Source organism: Triticum dicoccoides, chromosome 5A (assembly GCF_002162155.2).
Source record: "Triticum dicoccoides isolate Atlit2015 ecotype Zavitan chromosome 5A, WEW_v2.0, whole genome shotgun sequence".
Taxonomy (NCBI): domain Eukaryota; kingdom Viridiplantae; phylum Streptophyta; class Magnoliopsida; order Poales; family Poaceae; genus Triticum; species Triticum dicoccoides.
The window spans coordinates 319,532,352-319,539,311 of NC_041388.1; positions in this window are offsets into that span (position 1 = coordinate 319,532,352).

Consider the following 6,960-nt stretch of genomic DNA (forward strand, 5'->3'; position numbering starts at 1 on the left):
AGGAACATTAAGGTTGGATGTCCGGCTCGTGTAAGGTGCAACTATAATTGTGTTATCCTATGTGCAGTTCCACTAAAATAAAGTGCCATTGTGGTGACAGTGACGGCTCATCTTGCAAAGGCTAATAAAATGTTGCACGAGATTACCAGCAGAACTAGACGGAGATTTTGGAAACTCCAATCACCATTTTGTGCAACTCCACCAAAATTGAGAGATGTTACCCACGTGACATTTTAGTTGAACTGCACAAGACACTCATTCCAAAAAAAGTGTTTTGTGCAGTTCACCAAAAGGTCACAATAGCAACAAGGTGAAATGGATATCCCTATCTGCACAAAAAGATAGAAAGTAAACAGTTGCTGGTCAATAAGAATATACGAAACATATACAAAATGAAAAGAAGCATCTTAATTATGTTCATGGCAATCACGCAAGGACAGTAGAAATTTTAAAACGTCAGCAATGCTTCATTTTACCAGAAGCATTACAGTCAACAATGAGATTCCTCAAATATGGGATTACTTTAATGGTGGCATTGCTTGTTTACCAGACACAGTAAATCAATAGCAGCTAAAGAGTTGGTTTAAGGGCATGGGACCATGGGGACACTAGGACACTCAGCAGCGTAAAGGTGCAACATACTTATCATCCTGGGGAAAATAGCAGGAGTGCCATTTGTAACACAATTTAATTGCATCTTATCACTGGAGGCATTAGATTAACAATAACACTGGTTAGACATGTCCCTAAGGTAACAGTGTGATCGCTTAATTTTACATGCGCCCTTACATTAACAACAGCAAAAGGTTGGTATAAGGACATGCGACAGTGGACGCATCAGCACAATGTACCTACAAGGAGGCATAAAGTGGTGATGCCGAGTTTGTTCATGCTATGTGAGGGCATCAAACCTAATCCTAGAGACCTTGTACTATGTGAGGGCAGCAAATCTAATCCTGGAGACCTTTTACTATGTGAGGGCAGCAAATCTAATCCTGGAGACCTTTTACTATGTGAGGGCAGCAAATCTAATCCTGAGACCTTTTACTATGAGAGGGTAGCAAATCTAATCCTGAGACCTTTTACTATGTGAGGGCAGCAAATCTAATCCTGGAGACCTTTTACTATGTGATGGCACAAAATCTAATCTTGGACATACTCTGTTGACTTGTCCACCAGCCGCCACTTCCTATCCTTTTTTCAACCAATAATAGATCTGTTACTTATCCAGTTTGTACTGCATTTTCCCATTATTTCCCTTTTCAGCCAAGAGACCGGTTGGGTATCCGATCTCTACTAATTTCACGATATTATTTCCTCTTTGAATCAAGTCCTAGATTCATGCTACAACTTTCCCCCCTTTCTTCGTTGTTTGAGCAAAGCCCTAGATTCGAATGCATGAAGTAGCTTTACCTCTAATAATACTAAAAATTTAGGTGGCTTTGGAAGAGCTGATGGGAGTAGAAAAAGATGCACATGCAGACACATGGGGAGCTGGGACAGTAGAGCAAGGCCGCTTTTGAAGAACTTATACCTGAGGGTCGCCGGGATGTCAGCGGCGGCAGGTCGGATCTGCGGACAATACGGCAGGGAGGAAGAAGGGTCGGAGGACCTCCCGAGCCGGTGCTATGTCGGAGAGAACGGCATGGGCAGAGGATCGCGCCCCTCCGGCAGCTGTGGGTTTCCTCCTTCGGCGGCGATGACCGCGTGAACGATGCACCTTTTAGTCGTCTACACACACCGGCCGAAGGGATCCAGCCGGATCTGTGACCAACGGTGAGCAGAGAGAAAATGTCGCTACCGCTGTCTTGTTTATATCTGGAGAGGATGAGAGAATGAAGAGAGCAACCCTAGTAAAGCAAGCGCTCAGGCCCCTGCGTCCATATATAGTGGAGTGATTATCTTTTTTCTCTCCACAACTAGCGTTTCAAGTTGTGTATGTGGCATTAAAGAAACAAAACTCTCTATTTCAGGTGACTACTGTACGACTCCTACTTACTACTACTACTACTACTACAGTATTGTTCACTTGTGCTCCCCGCCCCTCCATTCATTGAACAACCCCACGGGTGAATAAACATACAGTACTTACTGTATTTATATAGAATGAACAAGCTCGAACTATTTTCGCGTATTTAAAAGTTGAGGGCGGGGCTTTTCTCGAGCAGTACGCGCGGCAGTTTTCGGGTAGGCGGTTTGACAGAGAGGCGAGGAGGGTGAGCGAGTGGGGCTGTGCAATTTGACGGCGCGTTACTGTTGGAAAGACTTGTGATATGACCACTCACTATAGTCATGAATTACTGGCGCTCCAACCGGGGTGATGCCCCCCTTCCGTTCCACGCTCTAATTTGGTGCATGACACGTCGACCCGGATGCTGTCTCTCCCACATGTCAGAGTAGTAAGAAGGAGCAAAGAATGATGCGGTATATACTAGTACTATACTACTCCCTCTGTTCATAAATATAAGTCTTTGGAGAGATTTCACTATGGACCACATACGGAGAAAAATTAGTGAATCTACACATAAAATGCGTCCATATGTGGTCCACAGTGAAATATCTACGAAGACTTATATTTAGGAACGGAGGGAGTACTACTCAGGTCGGAGGAGTGCGAACCACGCAGCCCAGTGAACCAGCAGTGCGAACCACGGTAGCCCAGTGAACCAGCAGTAGAAAACAATGTGGGGATATGGCCATAAAAAACAATGAGCTACGGTCCACACTGTAGCAAGTACAGTAACACTCCTCTTTGTTTGGATCCCTGAGTTAGAGCTAGTTTGGGTTGAAATAGCCTCAAATTATCGAAACAAGAGGGGTTAGTTTGAGCTAGTTTGCTCTAACCCAGCTAAAAAAACTAGCCCGGTGGAGAGGTTCTAATTGGGTTAGTTATCCTCGGGCCCACTAGAAGAGAACTAAAAAAATCTCCCCTGCCCGCACCAGATCGCTCCCCCCACCTATCACAGGACTCCTCTCTGCTCCCCATAGGGTCGCTCGCCCTCTCTCTCCTCCGGCCGCCCTCTCCTTCCGGCCTCCGCCGCCCTACTCCGGCCGCCCTCTCCCTCCGGTCTTCGAAGGTCGCCCTGCTCCCCCTTCACCAGTCGTTTTTCTCCCTCTTTCATGCGCGGTGGTGGCGCATCTACCAGGGAGGTCGCGAGAGGGGTGAGTTTGTTCGTTCCTTCTCTGTCTCACGACCATATAAGTGGTCTTGCTTGCTCTAGTGCTAATTTTGATTTGGAAAAGTAGATCCTAATCAAACATGGTATAGATTTGTGGTGCATGCATGGAATTGTTTGATGCTGCTTGAGGAGGTAATAAATCTTTCTAGAGGCCCAAAGATTCAGGTCACCTTTCTAGGTATTTCAATTTCAGGCTTGCATTATTTCTAGAGGCCCAAAGATTCAGTTCACCTTTCTAGGTATTTCAATTTCAGGCTTGCATTATTTCTAGAGGCCCAAAGATTCAGTTCACCTTTCTAGGTATTTCAGTTTCAGGCTAACATTATTTCTAGAGGCCCAAAGATTCAGTTCACCTTTCTAGGTATTTTAGTTACAGGATTGCATTATTTCTAGAGGCCCAAAGATTAAGTTCCCAGTCGGCGGCAAGCGGCCCTGTTACCCATGTCGGTGTTGACCTCAACTCGCAAGGGCCGGCATCGGAGGGGTTCCCGGGGCTTGGGCTCTACCGAGCCTTCCTCCAGAGCGACAATGGAGAGCTCCTCCCTCAGTGCGTGAGGGGCTCCGGGCTCCCTCCCTATCGTGAATGACTTCCGTGATGAGTTAGCTCATTCTTTGTTACATGAAGTGTTTTTTTATTTTGTGAAGCTTGATTGACGACTTGTATGTTTAAGTGGGATATCTCATTTGTATGGACAAAGTAAAAATTATCATGTTTTCCATGCTTGATTTGTATAGATGGTTCGTTTATGTCAATTGTGAGCGGGAGGAGGCCACAGAAGAGCCGGCCACACCAAGAGGGTGCTTGGATCCAAGGGACTCATTTTAGTCTGACTAAAAATAGTCTCTTTAAGAGGCTAAAAGTTCCAAGCACCCCTAACTAAAGAGGGGCTAAAACTAGTCTTGAGACTAAAAAAATTTAGTCAGGGGTACCCCTACTAAAATGTGGATTAGTCATCTCTCTCCTCATTTAACTCCTCTCCTTTAACACAGGCGAGTTCTGGATTGGAGGGTTTGGAGGATAATAAATGCTCATTAACTTGATTTTAGTCTCTTTAGTATTTGGATCCAAGCATGGGTGAGGCTAGCAAGTTTTAGTCTCACTAGTTTTAGTCATGGAACTAAAACGTATCCAAGCACCCTCCAAATACGGCAGGAAATAGGGTCCAAAGTAGTCAAATGATTGAGATAGAGCATTTATTGTCAATCTAACCCTGCCATCCATACACCTCTTTGGTTTAGAGTTAGTTCAGGGTTAGAATCTAACTCTAACCTCTAACTGAGTTAGAGTTCTCCCCATCTCGGTTCATCGCCATCATACTTTCCCCATTCTTGTGTTTTCGGTATCCTGGGAATCAAAGAGGCCCTTTTTTGCCGGAAAAATCAAAGAGGCCCTTAGACTGGTTTCGGTCTGGTCATTTTTTATAAACGTGTCATGTCCAAAATTTAATGAAGGTGCTCCGGTTTCCACGAAAATAATCCAGTTTCATGTGGTAATTCATTCATTTATTTATTCTTCTGCGGGGGGTTTGCATGAAATTCGTGAGATCTGAAATGTAAAGTACCCCGGCATATGCTCCGAGTCGTGCATGCACTACTACCCAGAGGCTCTATGTCCCACATGTCGGCGGATGGGAGCACATGGAAATAGCCTAAGAGTACATATAGGAGGATAAATGCGTGAAATAATATGTACTATGAAGCGTCCGTGCTACAGGTCGCACGCACCCAAAGGAGACCTAAAGTGATGACAGCTATAGGTCGCACGCACCCAACTAGTGGTACTAGACATACGACTAATTTTTCCCTCAAAAAAAAGAGGCACGAGTGCTTAGTACTCCTATTCTATAAACACGAGTCCCATCTGACAACAGCGTCCGTGCTACAGCTAGCTCTCCTCCCTCGTTTCTCTCTTCTAATTCTAAACTCGGCTGACACCCGATGGGCGGGGTGGGTTTGCTCAACTGCGGGCCCACCTAAGAGTGAAAACGTTACGACTGGAATAAAATGCGATATGCTCCCTCTGTTCATAAATATAAGCCTTTTTAGATACTATTTCAAATGGAATACAACATACAGATGTATGTAGACATAGTTTAGAGTGTAGATTCACTCATTTTGCTCCGTATGTAGTAGTCACTTGCTGGAATCTTTAGAAAGACTTATATTTGGGAACGAAGGGAGTACTATACTAATAAAACATTAAGGCCACGAGGTGATGCAGTGCTGGTTACAGGAGGCAAGAAGAGGATAGGAATCCATCGACGACGACCACCTCCTCGACTCAGGGCGCCGGCCCACCGAACGGCGCCTAAGTAGCAGCGCCTTTCGTGGCCAGGTCGACGTGCTTCTGAACAATGGCGTCCAAAGATTCCAGCCGCTGGAAGAAGGCCAACGTCTTTCTATCCTCACTTACCTTGTAGTGGCCTATGTAGACGATTTCCTCGTAGACGTGGATGTGTAGGTCGACGGTTTCTTGCATGGCGAGGCGCTGCGCAGCGAGCATGGCCTCGAGGTGCACATTCTTCGTCGCGACCTCCGGCATCTGCAGGGCCACCAGGGCTTGAAAGAGTTCGTCACCATGGAGGCCGATGAGGGTGGCAGGCAATGAGGAGCCTGGGCGCGCGGGCTGGAGCAGTACGGCAAGTTCGTCCGTGCGCTTCTTGACGGTGGTGAACTTGCGGATGGAGTTGACCATCATGTCGGCCATGCGAGAGGCGAAGCCGGCGTCGGCGAGGGCTACGATGCCTGCGGTCGCCAGCACCGTCTGGAAACGCTGCGCGGTGCAGGGCCGCAGGCCGGCGCCTTGAATGATTTGGCACAGCCGACTGCCACTCGCGTCCATCGCCTCCATAGGTGCTTGTGGCTTCTGGTCACTTGGTCTTGGATTGGAGTGTGCAGTGTTTCGCAGAGACTTGGGAGTCAATGGATTGGAGTGGTGGGGCGCCTTTATTATATGAGAGTCCAAACTATGTTGCATCACATCGTGCTGGCTCTATTCTGCTTCTCCAATTAATTCCCTCTGCATGTAATTGAGGATGCATCATTGACCGTTCAACGTCTCGGGAACCGCTACCCTCACGCTCCATGGCATTGAAGCACCTATGGACCCTTCGACGACGAGGTGCCTATGGTGACTTCGTAAATTTCAAGATGATAGTGCCGTGCGTGTGTGCGTTCATAGGGGTGAGTGTATGCGCGTGTATATGAGCGCTTGTGTCTGTACTGTGTAAAAAAACGTAAATGCGTGTCAAAAAGAGACTAGTCAGTATACTCAATATTGTGCACCTCGGAGAGGAAAACGATAGAACTAGTACGTACTCCCTCTATCCATAATATAAGAATGTTTTTGACACTAGTTTAGTGTCAAAAACGCTCTTATATTATGGGACGGAGGGAGTATTTATTTACGGTGCAGATTCACCCATTTTGTTCCATATGTACCCCGTCTCGGTGTAGTCTAGTCACTTGTTGAAATCTCTAGAAGGGCAAATACTCCTTTCTGGTTTACAGGGCTATACTAGCAAGTAGTTGTACATACTAGTACAATAGTGGGCTCACATAGCAATTTTGTCTCATGCAAGAGCCTGGCTATATGCGTGCTCCAATGTTCGCAACTGCAACGTTCGGTTTGCGCTTGGCTCTTCGCCTCTTCGAGAAGACGAACAATGATGTTACTACTACTGCTTCTACAGTGTCGAATCCACTGCTGCATGTCCGTCCACCGCGAGCGGGACAGATAGCTTGTTGTAGAAGTACTACTAAGTAAAAGCCTGTCCTCGTT